Genomic DNA, 17320 nt, shown 5'->3' with positions numbered 1-17320 from the left:
TTCTGCTGTCCTCTTGCTTGCATTGTTTCTGATGAGAAATCTAATGTCACCCTCTCCCTAGTTCTTCTATAGTAACATGTTTTTTTCTTTTCTCACTTTCAAGAGTTTTTCTTTATCACTATTTTTAGTGTTGAGTTTCTGGGACTTCAGAGATTTATGCTTTTCATCAAACTTGTAATATTTTGGTCATTATTTCTTCACATAACTTTTTTTCTGTCCTTCTGTTCACTCCTTTCCTCCTGGAACTTCAATTACACTTACATTAGATGACTCGAAATTTCCCCACAATTCACAGATGCTGTATTTTTTTTCGGATCTTTTTTCTGTCTGTATTTTATTTTGCGTAGTTTCTATCCCATACAATATATTTTTCATCTGAAATGTAGCTTTTATCTGTAGGTGTTTTATTTAGGTCTTTTTTAAATCTGCCATATCTCTGCTTAATACAATATTTCATCTAGTTTTTTTTCACATATAGAATTTAGATATAATAGCTGTTTTTATGTCCTTTCCTGCTAATTCTACTATCTATGTTAATTGTTTGCTAGTTTTGATTGATTGATTCTTCTCTTTATTAAGGGTAGTATTTTTCTGCTCCTTTTTATGCTTGAAAATTTTTGATTGTATGCCAGACAGTGTTAATTTTAACATACTGATGGCTGAATATTTTTGTATTTCTATAAATATTTGAGCTATGCTCTGAATTACTGTTATGTTGCCCTGAAACAAGTCTGACCTTTTTGGGTCTTACTTTTAAGTTTTTTTATGTGTACCCAGAGTGACATTTAGTCTGTGGTTAATTTATACTACTATTGAGACAAAACTCATGAGTTATGTCATTTTCCATTTTGAATAGTGGGCACAGGTACTATTTCTGACTCTGTAAGAGTTGTGGTGATTGTTCCCTCTAATCTTTTTGGGTGGTTCTTTCTTTGACCACAGATCACTTCCTCAGAAGCATGAGCTCATCAGTACTGAGTTGAGTAATTGAAGAGGACTCTACAGATATCTCTGTAGTGATCTCCTCAGTACTCTGTGAACTCAAGTTATCTTAGCCTTCCCAGAGTCCCAGCTCTGATTCCTCATCTCAGAGAGACCACTGGACTTCATCTGTCTTCCTCTTCTCTTTGCCACGGATCAGAAACTCTCCAGGCAGTAATCAGGGCAATTGCCGGGCTCTTTTTTTGCTTGTCATCTCTCAAGGTTCACTATCGTCCATTGCCTGATGTTCATATCTTGAGAGCCATAGATTCATACGTTTTGTTCAGTGTTTAGTTGTTTAAGTCAGGAGGGTAGATCTTGTTCCTGTTACTCTATCTTGGCTGGAAGTAGAAATCACAAAACTTGTCCTCTAAACAAAGTATATCACAAACATTTTCTATTTATTTAAATATTATTACTCTACATCATTTTTGATGACTGCAAAGTATTTTACTATTTAAAAGTACCATAGATTAATTAATTTTTTATTTTGTATATTTAGTTTTTTCCTACTATTATTACAACATGGTGAATGAGTGGCTAAATGTTTTTGAACGTCCATGATTATCTCAACTATATTAACAGAAGAGAAATTGCTGAGTACAGGGGTATTTTGATGCAGATTTCCAAATTATCATCTAAAAAGGTTGCACCAGTTTGTATGCTTATTATCTCTCCAAATATCTAGGTATCATTATTATAAATTTTTAAACCTCCAAGCTTCGTGAGTAAAAATGGCACATTTATTGGTTTTAATTAGTATTTTTATTTATTTTGATGTATAATATTTTAATTAGTTAATTGAAAATCTGTACTTTCTTTTTGAATTTAGTTTATATCTTTTTTTTTTTTTTTTTTTTTTTTTTTTTGAGACGGAGTCTCGCTCTGTCACCCAGCCCAGGCTGGAGTGCAGTGGCGCGATCTCGGCTCACTGCAAGCTCCGCCTCCCGGGTTCACGCCATTCTCCTGCCTCAGCCTCCCGAGTAGCTGGGACTACAGGCGCCCACAACCGCGCCCGGCTAATTTTTTGTAATTTTTAGTAGAGACGGGGTTTCACCGTGGTCTCGATCTCCTGATCTTGTGATCCGCCCGCCTCGGCCTCCCAAAGTGCTGGGATTACAGGCGTGAGCCACCGCGCCCAGCCTATATCTTTTGCATATTTTAAAGTTTAGATTGTTGTCTTTTCTGCTATTAATTTATAAAATGTTTCTGTAGAGTGTGTGTGCGCATGTGCATGCATGTGTATGCATATGTGTGTGTTTGTAACATTTTCATCGGTTTTTTGCTTGCCCTCTATTTATGGTATTTTCAGATGTGATCAGATTTATTTGGTCTTTCACATTATGATTCCTATCTCTATCATTGAGTTTAGAAGGCCAATATTATTTATACCTCATTACCAAATAAATACTTAATTCTATCTGCTTACAGATTTAACTTTTTTCTTTTTCCTTTTAGATCTCTAATCCACTTGGAATTTAATTTTCTTACTGATTAAATTTTCTTACTGATTATTTTTACATGTTTATATTTTATAATGATAATATTAAACCATTTTAATGCTTAAATTAAATATAAAATGGTCATAACACCATTTATTTAAAACCTATTCTTTCTCTCAGGTTTGATATACTGATTTTTTCATCATGTTGATAATCTTGTGATAAATTCCTATTAATGCTCCATTGGTTTCTAGATTTTTTATTCTGTTCTTGTAAGTCGTCTGTCTCCTTCTGTGGCTGTTCTATATTATTTTAATTACTGAAACTTTATTGGACAACATAGGCTCAAAAGAGAGTATCTGTAGGAATATCCACAGAGGAATATCTGTAGGACAACAGTAGGCTTAAGGAGAAATCATCCGTTCTCCTAACCTTTTACTATTTTTCATATTTTCCTGACTGATCTTATGTATTTCTGGAAAATTGAGAAGCAATGCAGATTTTGGATAATAGTGCAGGCTTCACTTTCATTGTGCCTGGGTTCAAATCTCAGCTTCTTAGCTGCCTGGCAATGTGACCCAGCAAATTTATTCACTTCGACATGGCTCAGTTTTCTTATCTGTAAAGTAAGGGTAATAGTAGTCCCTATATTATAAGTTTATTATGATGATTTTGTGGGTGGAACCCGTGTGTGGCACACACAGGCACTTACTGAGAAGTTAGCTTTGCCATTTGCCCTTATTCTTCACTTTAATTTTAGAATTATTTTGTCAACTTCCAAAAAAGTTCATTATGAATCTTATTACTGAGTCTTCTCTAGAAGCATGCCATGACTCTTCATTCACTTGTTTTCTTTTGTGTCTCTTGGGAAGTTTTGCATTTTCTGTTGTGTATATATAATATTTGTACATAGTTATATATATATATATCTTGCACAATTGTATCCACATACTCTCTAAGAAATAAGGCCAGCAGAAAATATGTGGGTATGTTAGACTATAATTATCTCTGAGTATTAGGGTATGAGAATTTTTTCATTTGTAGTATTCTATACATTTTAAAACTCATTAACTGTGCATTACTGATATAAATCAATAATTTTTAAGTGACTTTTGTGCCCCATAACTCTGGTGCTGAGTGCTTCAGACCAAAGGGCAGTGCCTGTTAGATGTTATGTGTTACATATTACACAAGTACATTGGCAAATAAGCTGTTGTTTTAAAAAATGTGTCATCAATTTCTAGAGAACTGTACATAACTTTGAAGCAAAACAATTTTAAGTGGATGACTAAAATCCTTCCTGAAAATGCATGCCTGTGGTCCCTGTGAAATCACCTTTTTTCCCCCTTTCCTAATCTCCTTTCCCTCCTAAATCTAAATTTTCTTGTAATGTTTCAAAATATCTGGACTTGACCTCAGAGGGTATTCTGTGATGCATATTGACAGGACTGGGTAATTTCAGCAAAACAAAGGACATCTTTAATTTTTTGCCAGCCCCAGATAGCAGTTTCTAGAGTTCTAGGTTTTAGAAGAAATACAGCCATGAAGGAAAATATTGACATTTATTTCAACATTTCAACAGGAGGAAAGAGTGAGAACACGATCTATAGATCAGCCTTTCCTCTCACATTCTTACAATGGGAGAAGCAGAGAGGGTATTTGAGACACTAAAGCATGAAAGCCACGACACAGGGAAAATACTGAGAACGTAACCTACAGATCAGATTTTCCTTTTATGCTCTTACCATGTCATAAGGCAAAGTGCTTGTTTGAGATTTCAGGGCACAAGAGCTACTACGGCAGGAAGGCATCGCATCATCGGAACATTTCTGATCGAAGAGAAGACTGTCTGCACAAAGCATGGGCAGCTGCCCAAGGGGTCCTTCACCCACTGTTCTCACAAATGCTTGCCTTTGCTATCGCAACTGCTATTGCCTGAAGGACGCTGAGTGTCCCCTCAGGGTTCATAGAGATCTGTCTCCCTGAGGTCTCTCAGACGCCACTGCTGACCAGTAGTAACTTGGGGAGGACCCCCGATTGTGAGGGCATTATGGTGAAATGTTGCTTTCTTGACAAAACAAATGTGTTACCTTCTGATCCATGAATAAAATCTGTTGAATAAATAGAATGAGCATGTAGAAGGGAGAAACTTTATGTGATCAGACTAGGGAAAAGGTGCTTTTAATATCTGTGGAACAATCTGTAAGACCGGACGTTTCCTCTGATAACAGAAACTCCAGAGTTATAAGAAAAATGGCTTCCTGACATCACAGATACTAAAAGGCCTTCTGAGTAGGAGTAGCAGTTGAATTTTTGACTACTTTGTAAGGGAAATACAGTACAAAAAAAAAAACCCATAGAGATCAAGTCATTTCTTACTAGCAAGTACCCCTGACTTCTACGTATTTGTTGTTAGATCCACAAAGAATATAGTATAAGTTCATTTTCTATCAGCTATTAGGGATCTATTGTGCCGTAACAAATTACCCTAAAATTTAGCAACTTAAACAGTAAACCTTTATTATCTCACATGGTTCCTGAGGGTCAGAAATCTGACAGTGACCTAGCTTGGTGGTTCTGCCTTGGGGTTGCTCATGAAATTGTGGTCAAGCTGTTGACTACACTTTGTCATCTCTGAAGACTCGACTGCAACTGAAGGGCTTGCTGCTAGGCTCACTTATGTGGCTATTGGCAGGAGGCTTCAGGACCTGTCCATGTGGAGCACTCTCTGGGGCTGCCCTCGAGATGGCTTCTCTCAGAGGGGGTGATTCAAGAGAGAGCGTCCCAGATGACCACAGGATGCCTTTTATAACCTAATCTTGGAAATGGCACGTGATCACTTGTTCCATATTATATTGATGACAAAGACCTGACCTGGTACAGTGAGAGAAAAGACTACACAAGGATGTAAACACCAGGATGTAGAGATCATGGGGCCATCTTGGAGGCTGCCTGCCACAGCTATTAAAGGTACTGTTTGTTGACAACTCACAATTTCTAGCTACCCAGTTGCTCATTCTTTTGCTTAAACTATTCAAGGCTGGTGGGGGACACGTGAACCCTGTTAAAATGTGACTAAATGTGTTTTATAGAAACCGTTGAGTAAATCTTTTTTTTTTTTTTTTTTTTGCTTAGTGAGCAAAAGACGGATGAGGAAGGAAGGGGCAAGTGTGTGTGTGTGTGTGTGTGTGTGTGTGAGAGAGAGAGAGAGAGAGAGAGAGAGAGACAGAGAGAGAATATAAAAATCTAATTTTTTACCAAAATTAATTTTTTCTTCCAGGTGAACATATAGTTTTAACATAACTTCTATTCCACAAACCCAAAATCAAGCACCTCTGTTAACTCTCAACTAAACATAGACTTTTTCTGAACTTTGGAATAGGAGTAAGGGGGAAGAGTGAAACACACTAGCTTTTGTGCCTTGTTGTAATTTTTAATTTCTCAAAGAGTGGACAAGAAAGACAATGAATACAGCAAAGTCTTTGATCCCTACAGTTCATATTCAGACAAATAGGAGCCAATCATTAAGGCTAACTGCCTCAGGAAAATAAAAAACAGCCAATTTAATTTCTGAACACAGGAAGATTTTTTACCCATTATCAAATCATGAAAGATCTGAATGCACATATTATGGTGTAACCATAAAATAAGATTGAGTTTTTGCTTCCTGTTAAATCTCATGAAAACAAGCATTCTGAGCGAGGGGTGTGGTAAAGACACACAGGGCTAATCTTAAGAGAGGGTAAAGTTTCTGGCTGTGTATTAGGTTCGATTAGAATTTTCTGGGTTAAAACGAATTCTACTTCAGTTTTGTTTCTTTGATAGATGCTGGAATTCCTGTATAAGCCATTCAAATATTTGTATTTATGACTTTTCTACTTTTTGAAAAAGTCTGTACTCCTCAAGAGAGTAAAGGAGTAGGTTTTACTAGACAACATATTTAATGGGTTAAAGCAACCAACTAAGAAGAGGGAATGTTTTAGAAGTGAGGGAAAGGGTACTCATGCAGACATGAAGGTGAAGCAAAGGTAAATGTGACAGAGAAAAATGGATTTGCCATCTATATCTTCCTTCTTTCTTTTTCTTTTTCTTTTCTTTTCTTTCTTTTTTTTTTAAACTTTTTTTGAGACAGAGTTTCGCTCTTGTCGTCCAGGCTGGAGTGCAATGGCAGGATTTTGGCTCATTGCAACCTTCATCTCCCAGGTTCAAGCGATTCTCCTGCCTCAGCCTCCTGAGCTGGGATTACAGGCATTTGCCACCACTCCTGGCTCATTTTTGTATTTTTAGTAAAGACGGGATTTTACCATGTTGGTCAGGCTGGTCTTGAACTCCTGACCTCAGGTGATCCATGCACCTTAGCTTCCCAAAGTGCTGGGATTACAGGTATAAGCCACCGCACCCAGCCAATCTGCCTTCTTTCTAAAAGAGATAAAGCTTTCTAGCTGCCTAGTACCTTGGTGAATTTGGGCTGAGCCCATTCAGCGACAAGCACTGGAAAGAAGGGAAGAGGGGTGATGAGCAGGGGAGAGGAGAGGAGAGGAGGAAGAGGACCTGGTGGATGGTAGGAGGCCATAAGGTCTTCCGTGTGATGTGTGAATCTTTAGGTACACCATATTTTAGAAATGTTTGGTGTAAATGGATTTCTTTTGCAAACTGGAGAGGGTTTTGGGCTGTTGCTGAGCGGAACAAAGATGATATTCTAGATCCAGCTAGAGACACAGGATCTCGGAGAAAATGAGCCCCAGAAATCAGCAAATGCCATGAGGGGACTCTGGGTTATCATAAGCTGTGGAATTGGTATTGGATCTGAACCTGTTTCTTCAAAGTGCAAGGAAGACCAGCTAATCTCTTGTTTTTGCCAATTTAGGACAATTTTTAACATTATGAAAACTCATTTGGTTTAGGTGCAGAGCTCAGATGTCCTCTCCATGTGGACACAACCCTGCATGTGCACACACAAACAAGCACTTGATCACACATGTGTGTGCCCAAACTCCACTTTTCTGCTTCTCCAGGAGCACTGTATGTTATTCTCATTTCAGACAAATAAGTTTGGCCAACTTTGATCTTTCCTTTCAGGTCACTGATTCGTGAATTGTCACAGATGTTGTTCTGCCTCTCCTTAGAGAGCTGCCTTTGTTGGTTCTGGGGCACTTTCATTAAGGAGAGTTACCTCCAAGAGGTGTCATGGCCTGCGAGCAAACCATGCTTGGGGTGCACCATTAAAGATCTCCACCCCTGGGGAGCGATCCTCACAGCGGGGCAGGACTTGGCCCCTTACGGGCTTGCCTAGTCTCTCCCTGCCAGGTGGGTACAGCAGCAGGAGTCTGAATTCCACATTTTGCAGAGTCCTGGCATAGAGGGATCATTCAAGAGAAACTTCCTCAAGCTGCCCACGGCTGCTCAGTCCCTCACATCTGCATTCAGATGTGGCCTTCTTTATCACTAACTCAAGAGGACCTTGATGGATGTTGGTCTCCCTGAATTTGATAGCTATTTATGGAAGCACTGAAAATGGCATTATTCATTTTGATGACAATCAAGTATGTAAATGCCAGTGATAGAGACTGAAGGGTAAGTTCCACAGCGGATGTGGTGCAAGTTTCTAAATACTGCTGCCATGATTCTCATGTGATGTGAAGGATATTAAGAGATCTAGAACTAGGATAGAACTGCAGCTCAACCATGCTAGAAAAATTTTTTTGAGTTCCACTCTGTTTAAAAATTTTTGTGTAGAGACAAAATCTCACTGTGTTGCCCAGGCTGGTCTTAAACTCCTGGCCTCAAGAAATCCTCCTGCCTTGGCCTCCCAAAGTGACAGGAGCCACTGTGCCAGGCCAAAAAGTTATACTCCTGAGTAAAGACTACTTTATAGTCTCTTGATAACACACCATAATTTTAAAAATATTCTAACTGCTGTAAATTTCTGTATAATTTAAATCTTGAGGCCGAGGGCAGTGGCTCATGCCTGTAATCCTGGCACTTTGGGAGGCTGAGGTGGGGGGATCATCTGAAGTCGGGAGTTAGAGACCAAACTGATCAATATGGAGAAACTCCATCTCTACTAAAAATACAAAATTAGCCAGGTATGGTGGCAGGTGCCTGTAATACCAGGTACTAGGGAGGCTGACGCAGAAGAATCACTTGAACCCGGGAGGCGGAGGTTGCGGTAAGCTGAGATCGTGCCATGGCACTCCAGCCTGGGCAACAAGAGTGAAACGCCATCTCAAAAGAAAAAAAAAAGAAATCTTAAATTTGCAGATTTGTAAAATCCTACATCCCTGTCCCCACCCCTCTTTTCCCATGGTCTTTATTTTAGTTCCTTGTGGTCAGCAATGAGTCTCATCTTCTCTTGCACCTCTCACAGTGCCTGACACAATGTTGGGGACATCAATGAGTATTGTTTTGTGTATTATTTAGGTATATTTTCTCCAGTTATCTAGCAGTGGAGAATAAATGATTGATGACCTTATGAAGTCATAATCCACCTAAAGACTGCATAGTATGCAAATAAGTCTACCATTATCTCCTTGATGTAGATTTTCATCTTTTATGTATGGCGACCCTAAGTAAGGAGAAGAGGTGATCTAGCTCACTTGGTGGGACGAGGGTCTTGACACAAATCCACAAAAATTGGAGAGTATACCCAGCTGTTCGTTTGTCTGTGTGTTGAGGTGGGGGTTCGGGGGTGAGGTTATATTCACATAGAGAAGACGTCTTAGCTCTGCACCCAAACCAAAATGAGCTTCAGATGCTGAAGATTGAAGGTCAGGTGCTACCCAGGTTTTGTTAGTCTCTTGACATAAACATGATCTTTAGATATGGTACATATTATGAATCATTCCATCTTTTCAAATACATTTTGAAGGTTTTTTTTTTTTTTTTTTTTCTTTTGAGACAGAGTCTCACTCTGTCATCCAGGCTGGAGTGCAGTGGTGCAATCTTGGCTCACTGCAACCTTTGCCTCCCGGGTTCAAGCAATTCTAGTGCCTTAGCCTCCTGAGTAACTGGGATTACAGGCGTGCGTCATCACACCCAGCTATGTTTTGTATTTTAGTAGAGACAGGGTTTCACCATGTTGGCCAGGCTGTTGGGATTACAGTGTCAGCTACCACGCCTGGCCGGAAGGTTTTTTATTTTAAACACAATTGTGCTGGGTGTGATAGGATGGGTATATGATAGAGCAGAAAATCACCAGTGTTCATTAATATGGATGACACCCTCCATAGGTTATTGATTTAGTATTGACAACAATACCCTTCACACAAGACAGAGGTTAGAAAATTTGCCCAAAGACAAGCAGCTGTGAAGAGGAAAACTAGGCTGTTCTCTCCCTAAATCTCATGCTCTACTATATTAGGGAGGACTCTGGCAGATGGCACATCCTGATTATTTGAAAGTCACCAATATTTTTTAAAATTGCATAGATAATGAAGGTTAGTTTATCCGGAATTCTAATAATTGCATCTCATGTCCATAAATCTCTATTACAACCACCTGAGATAGGCCGTCTGGGGCACATGGAAAAAGCCCAGGTATAGACACTTTGGATCCCGGATATCCGTTGTACTGGCTGCTACCTTGGGTAATGTAATTCGCCTCTCTGAGGCTCCTGTTAGCTTCTGAGGATTGCATGGGATAGCATGTACCAAATTACTGCACACAGAGTCTGGTGTACACTTCAGCACACAACATGTGTCAAAGTTTTCAAAAACATTGCCAGTGACGCATCAGTTATAAAACTTGCTGCAGAGTGAACTGATATTGCACCACTGCACTCCAGCCTGGGTGACGTAGATAGGCTCTGCGCCCCCCGCCAAAAAAAAAAGAAACAAACAAAAAAACACCAAATAAACAACTTGCAGCAGAAATGGACATTGTTGTTCTTACAAAAGGGACCATAGGGAAGTTACAACTACACAGCTCGCTTTAAGGGAAATGAGTGACCTGCCACCTACATGGAGTTGGGGAGGTTTTGCTGAGAAAGTCACTCACGAGGAAGGCAAAATATAGTTAAGACAAAATGTAACCATCTATAGAGGTAAGGTAAAAATTGGAAATAGAACTTCATCAAAGATCTTTCAAGTAGAGGAGAATGTGGTGAAAACTGCAGTTAACATTTGTTAACAGTGTGATCTTCGGGTTCAGCTTATCAGTAACCTGGTTCCTGTCTCTTAACTGCTAAAGAAAATGGGAGGTTTTTAAATAGAGGGCGGCTGTTGCACTTAGTAAAGCTCTAAAGTTGTTAGAGAAATTGGCTTCCCGAGTTATGAGACTGTGCGCAGAAAGTTGAGGAAGAAAGAACTCAAGTACAACCCAATGAGGGTAAGTGCCTTTGGGGTGTTTTTCAAAAGTACTTTTATCTCAAAGGGAACAAAATTGAGGTTAATAATAATCACTGTTATCAATTTTGCTTGTGAGAAAAGTAGTATTACCAGTGGGAAAATCATGGTACAGATTGATGAAATCCCTTGAAATCTTATTTGTGTAATACGGGACTTTGGTCTCATGTGTTGGAAAAGACGTGGTTGAGGGTAAGAAAGGATGGGGGCTTTGCAGTATACACATAGAGTGCTCTTATTCCGGAGTTATTCTTTCTGAAATCCACAAAATCCAGCAGTCTAATCTACTCAGATGGAGATGAAGGAAAAAAACGAAAACTAATGAAGCAAGAAGTTGCTGACCAAAGGGGTGAGGAAGCAGGATCGTAGCCATCTGCAAGAAGGAAATAGAGAAGGGACATGAGGGGGGTGGATATGCAGATATGAGAAGGCCCTCCTGAATGAGGGCCATTGTTTCCGGAGGGGTGGGGAGTGAATGACTGATGTAAGATCAAGTTTGTTGCGGCTGCCTGCTTTGATCCTCTGCTTGGTGGCTCCGTTCTTCTTTTCTCTGAAGGCTGCTCAACAGAGGGTTGCAGAGGTCGACATGGAAGAACTGGCCCCCAAAGCCTTATCCACTGAATGTCAGTTTTTCCTTATAATTTCTTCCAGGCATAAGAAAGTGGGAGGCATATTTCTGTCTGGCTATAACCATTCTCCTGCCAGATTCTGAGGCCAAACTCTTCATGTGCCATCGTTTCTGAATACCATTATGGACATGATTATCTCATTTTGGCTATTCCATGCATAGTGTTGGAGACAGAAGGCTCTGGACTAATGTAGATCTTCATTTAATCTCTACTCTTACACTTACTTGTTACATAACATTAGGCAACTCATCTATGTCTTTAAATCTTGGATTCCTTGCTTACAAAGAGGTAACTAGCATATTAGTACTAACATCATGATCAGAGTTTCTGAAGGTTAACCGGGTATAAGGGTTTAGTGCATTACTCAGACAGCACTCAGCACTTAATGTTGTCAGACCTCATCATTGTCCTTAATTTTTTCCTTCCCCGCTTGGGGAACTTTGATCTCTGTGCCCTGTAGATAGGCTGCTGGCACTGCTGATGTGAATGTTACAGGATCCCCAGCAGGACCTGGGGTTCTCTCTGTTCTTGAATGCATTGTTTAGATGAGGAGATTGATTCCAAGTTACTTTTCTACTTGGGTGCCTCTGTGTTTGGAGATGTGGCCGCATAGCTCAAGTGTATCTGGAATGTCTTCGGTTTTCAGATACCTGTTTTTCCTCTAGGAGAACTCTCTTCATCTATGTCCTTTAAAATATTTGTCCTATAATCACAAGGGTTTATATTTCTCTGCCATCCCTCCATACTTCCTGGTTTTCTGAGAGTGCAGAGGCAGACAGCTGCAAAGGAGAGCCCCCCCAGGGATTCCGGTGATGACTTTGAGCCAGGCTGACATCCATGTCTAAGGGCAAATGAAGTCTGGTTGGGGGGATACAGTGCAAGAGTCTTCCAACACTGGCGATGCCACCAATGTGGGAGTATGCATGTGCGTCTGCATGAGTGTGTGTGTGTGTGCGCATGTGCGTGCATGTGCAGTAGGGTCCTACTACAGGTTGGTGGAAAAGATCCCTCTGGTCCTAGAACAAAAATCTAACAGGAACCAAGAGTCCAGTTCCAAGAGAAAAGGGAAAGGGCTAGCTAGGCAGGTCATCTGGATTCTGAATAGAGGCTGAGGCCTTGGCTCAGACACAGAGGAGAATGGAGAAATGGGGTGATGACAGAAACATCTTTAAAATATTGTGGGCCAAGGGTAGGATGGCTCCAACTTGTCTGGGTTGTATTTGTCCTTAGTACACTTGAAATAACATAGCGGCAGCAGCAATCAACATTTACTGAGACTATGTGCTAGACCCTGAGCCAAGCACTTTCCACACACCATATCCTGCCATTCTTATGATAGTGCTGTGAAGTAGGGATGAAACCAAGTCCTTGCTGACTCTAATCCTGTACTTCCAACCAGCGCTGGTGAGGGCCGCAGGCTCCCTACAGCAAGACTAAACCTGGGCATGTGTGTGGCTGGGCTGAGTCTGTGGGATTGGCTCTGGAGTTGGGTGTGACTGAGCCCTGGGTAGAAGGGGATGCTGTCCTAATGGAAAAACACAGAATAAAGATGGTGTCCACCAAGATGTAACTGAGATTTAGAGAAGACTTGATAACTTATCAGGTGGGTGGGTAGTCTTTAATTTCAACAACTGCAGATCCTATCTAAGACCACTTTTGTCTGTGACAACTTAGTTAAACATGACTTAAGTGTGGATATGAGGGGCCAATTTTGAGCTCATTCTATGATTGGAATGAATACTTCCCTGTCATAGGTGAGCGAAAACTATCTGGGCTGGTGGTACAGGGGTAAAATAATTTACTAAGACAGTTGTAGATAAAGAAAGGCAGATTTATTAGAGAAAGTATGAAAATACATTACAAGGTTGCAACGGGCAGCACAGCCAGAGAGGAGCTGACTGCAAAGAAACAAAGGCTTGCTGGATATTTATAGGATATTTATAGGATAGTTCCTGGGCTCCAGGGTGCTATGTGCAGTACTGATAATGCCAAGGTTGTAGTGAGCTAACTTGCAGGTGTTTGGTGATAGTTGGGTGCAAGAAGACTGTGAGTTATTTGCTCAGAAGAGCTATGTGTCCTGGGCCATGAAGAAAGGCAGACTTACAGTTTACCTGCTTTCTCTCTTTGCTTTCCCTTGGTACTGACAGTCTGACATTTTTCCCCTAATGAGGATTCCACACATCCTATGCCTTCCTCTCGGGAGCCTTGCAGTCAAAGTGTGATGGAGTGTCTGAGGTCAGAGTCATTGAGTAATGGGGCCTCTGCCCTCTCAGCCCCACTGCCACCCAACTGAGGCTCCCTGAATGGGGGTGTATGCCATGGGGAAAAGGAATGGGATGATGTCGATGCCCCTGCGGTTGCTGGTCATCCTCCCCAATCTCCACTCTCCCTGACCAGTCAGCATTTCTGTAATTCCTCTTCACTCTGGGGTGTTACGATCAGAAAATATCATGTACCTTTTGCTGCAAGCTTGGCTGAAAGAACCCCACACTATAGCTGAATGTCTTTGATTCACCATCTGAGCAGAGACCTCAAACTATAAAGAAAATCAGAGTCTCTTGATGCCCATGTTGAGGACAAGTTTTCTTGGATTTCATGACTCTTTAGGAACAGTGAACTTATGGGTAAAGACTGAGACTTTAGTGAGGAATTCTCTCATCGTTTTTTTCTTCTTGAGCAAAACCTTGTTTGATTTGGGGTTGTAATGTTCAAAATTACTTTCTTTTCATTTCGCCTTTTTTTCTTGAGTAGTGGTTTCTGGAAATCTGAGCTGCTTTATGCTCCCTGAGTAGTCTGTGCCAGATCACAAACGTACACACAAACTCTGAAGACACCGGAAAAATCACCTTTTAGAGGAATTATCTAGAAAACTAGCCCCCATGCAAAGTGAACAACCTTTTCAAAAATAATCTACATTAAGATTTTTGAAACTAACACATTCCTCAATCATAGCAACCAAATGAATTACTTAAAGTGGGTTTGGCTCCTGCTTTCATTAAGGGAGTATTTTTAGGAAATTAGAGGTCTAATGTAAATGTGGCTCCTTTTGGTTTTTCCATTTTCTTTGTCTTCAGGCTGTTTGCTGCCACTTTCATCCTCCCCTTATCTCAATCTGCCAGTGATGGTTTGTGCCTCTGGTCGCTGGGTCAGATCCAGGGCTAATTCACTCACCTCTGATTTCTAGTTTCACCCTTATGAAGAAAGCATTCTTAAATCTGATATTCACATAAAAAAGGATTTGATTGTCTTTGGCATGTCTCTACAGTTAGCTAAACTTGTCTTGAGCACAGAAAAATGGAAAGAAAATGGAAATAAGATTTGTTTGATAAGAGGAGAGCTGCTAAGACTTGTCTGTCCCTGAGTTGAGATATGCTCATTTACCTTAAGACTTTCCATAAACCACATCCCGAATTCCAGTTTATAAGTCTTTATCCTATTTCCCAAACCTCATCTCATGCTTTTTATGTAATCTGGTGGGCATAGATATTCTCTCGCTGAACCTGAGAAAATCTAGAATAACCAAGGATCTAAAATAAGTAACAGAGTTGCTCAGGTTCCTGGGCCCTATGATAGAATTTCCTTCTTCAGAGAAGGGGAGAACAAGGTAGATAAAGAAAGGAGCATTTCATCTTGCAGCAACTTGGAAGAGAAGTGGGAGTTTAATTTTTTTTTAAAGCAATCAAACCTTTCAATATAGCCCATTTTCAGCCACAATGGTATTTCAGAATTACCAGGAGATTTATCTAAAATTATGTAAAAATTTCCCAGAATTACCTAAAAAAATGTACAATTTCATTTCCCTTCTGTTACATAATATGGATACCCAGCTACTATTTATTAGTAGTAGATACAGACTATTTAAGAGACAAACTATTATATTGCAAAAAGTATGACCCTTAGAAACCAAAATTCCAAAGAAGAGTTCTTTGTAATTGGCAAAGTTGATTCTGATTGAATGTCAAACTTCCAGTATAATGATGGATCAACTTAGAAATTTGATTGATTCAAAGCATTCTGAAATTGTACAACTCTCTCAGTACTTGTATTATTTCCATGTCTTCTTTTATTATTTTCCATTGAATGATGTTTTCATGTACACTTAGCTGCTTATAAGGTCAATATTTTAAAATCAGAGCAATTTCTTTAAAATTAAAATGTTTCAGCAAAATACATTTTAAAATGCACTGTAATTACCCAAACAATATTACACTGTTACAGGTAGTTTAAGAATAATAAAAAATGTAATTCATCAACTCACTTCTTTAATACAACAAAGCTGATTAATGTTCTATGTTCCCTATTAGACTTTCTCCCATGTATAGCTTTACAAAGTGGTAGTTGATGAGTAAATACAATTTTGTGATTTTTTTTCACATAAAATGAGAACAAACTCAGTATGTAAATTACTTCATAGATTTTTAACTTATTATAAAAATTTTCTCATATCTATTATAAAAATTTAAAAAAGGATTTGATTTCAGTAAACATAAATTTAGAGAGAAACTTGATCCTCATATAAACTCAACCATAGACCATTCATTTATTTTTAATTCAATATGTATTTATTGAGGATCTCCGAGGGGAAACATAAATGAACAAAACGGGAAATATACATGATGTTTAAGTCAGGTATTCAGTGTGTTGCAAGTTATAAATGCCATGGAGGAAAAAAAATCAAGCAGAGTTAGGAAGATTGGGAGCACAGGATTAGTTGGTCAAAGGGTTGGGGAGAACAGACCTCATTAAGAAAGTGAGGGAGTGAATCACACAGACACCTGGAGGAAGAAAATACAAGAGAGGGTAAACAGTTGGTGCAACACCTTGAGGTGGGAGCAGGCTCGGGAGGCCAAGCAACAGGAAGGACAAAAGTGCATGTGTTGTGGAGTTAAGATTGGGTTGTAGCAGGATGTAAATCAGAGAGGTGAGGGGGGGCAGACCCCTAGAGGGTCTTCTTGTTCATTGCAAGCAATTTGGCTTTCGTTGGGTAAAGCAGAGGTTTGAGGAGAGGAGTAATTTGAAAGGATCACTCTGGCTTCTGTTTTGAAAATCAATTACAGGGGACAAGGGAAGGACCAGTGCAATGGTGGTGGCTTGGATCAGGGGAGATGGCCATGAGAAGTGCTCACATGGCTGAGTTCTGGCTGTATTTGGAAAGTAGATTCACTTGGACTTACTGGTGACTTGAGAGTGATGTGCCAGAGAAAGAGAGGTATAAGGATGCCTCCAAGGATTTTGATCTGTGCAGCTGAAAAAAGATGACGTTGCCATCAACCAAGATGAAAAGGATGGTTGGAAGAGCAGATTTTGGGAGGAAGAAAAGGGAGTCATTCTTGGTTAGGTTAATTTTGTAATGTCTGGAATATAGACAAGTGAAGACGTCGAGTCAGCAGGTGGACATGTGAACCTGAAGTTCAGAGGAAAAGTGTGGATGGCAGGTGTAACTGCAAGAGTGTAATCAGTATAGAGATGGTATTTCAAACCAGTTAACTGGATGACATAATGTGGGGAGTGAGTGTGGACAGAAAAGAAAAGTGCTTCAAGGACTGAAACTTGAGGTGGTGGAGAGAAGAGGAGATGTGAAGCAGTAGCCTGTGGGTCCTGAAGAAAGATGTTGGAGGAATTGTGCCACTTTGACAGAGGCTGCTTATAGCTCAAGGTAAGGGGAAGATGCAGGACTGAGGATTCCTAAGCAACATGGTGGTAATTGGTGGTATTGACAACAGCATAAAGACATCATAATTTAAACTAATTATTAACAAAATTGAAATTTAAAGAAACAATGCAATGTTTCCAAAGTGGATTCAAATTCTATAATGTTATTGCAAAACAAACAAACAAAGCAAAACAAACAAGAGATTCTAAGATAAAAGAGTTAAAAATTAAGTAAATCAGCTCAGAAAACTCAGCAGGCTATATCTTCCTGGTG

General features: G+C 39.8%; 1 protein-coding gene across 8 annotated transcripts in view; it reads left to right on the top strand.

The window, feature by feature from the left end:
* LOC105490321 (interleukin 1 receptor like 1) overlaps nt 1-17320 on the top strand; it is a 99257-nt gene that overhangs the window by 54017 nt on the left and 27920 nt on the right. The window contains exon 1 of one of the 8 annotated variants that reach the window (XM_071077187.1): nt 10587-10748. The exons of the other annotated variants lie outside the window; for them this stretch is intronic. The gene's annotated coding sequence lies outside the window, so the exon portion shown is untranslated. Of the gene's footprint in view, nt 1-10586; nt 10749-17320 lie in introns of those variants that run through there. 8 annotated transcript variants of the gene reach the window in all.

The sequence above is a fragment of the Macaca nemestrina genome, chromosome 13 (assembly GCF_043159975.1).
Source record: "Macaca nemestrina isolate mMacNem1 chromosome 13, mMacNem.hap1, whole genome shotgun sequence".
Taxonomy (NCBI): domain Eukaryota; kingdom Metazoa; phylum Chordata; class Mammalia; order Primates; family Cercopithecidae; genus Macaca; species Macaca nemestrina.
This window is presented reverse-complemented; position numbering and strand designations above follow the sequence as displayed.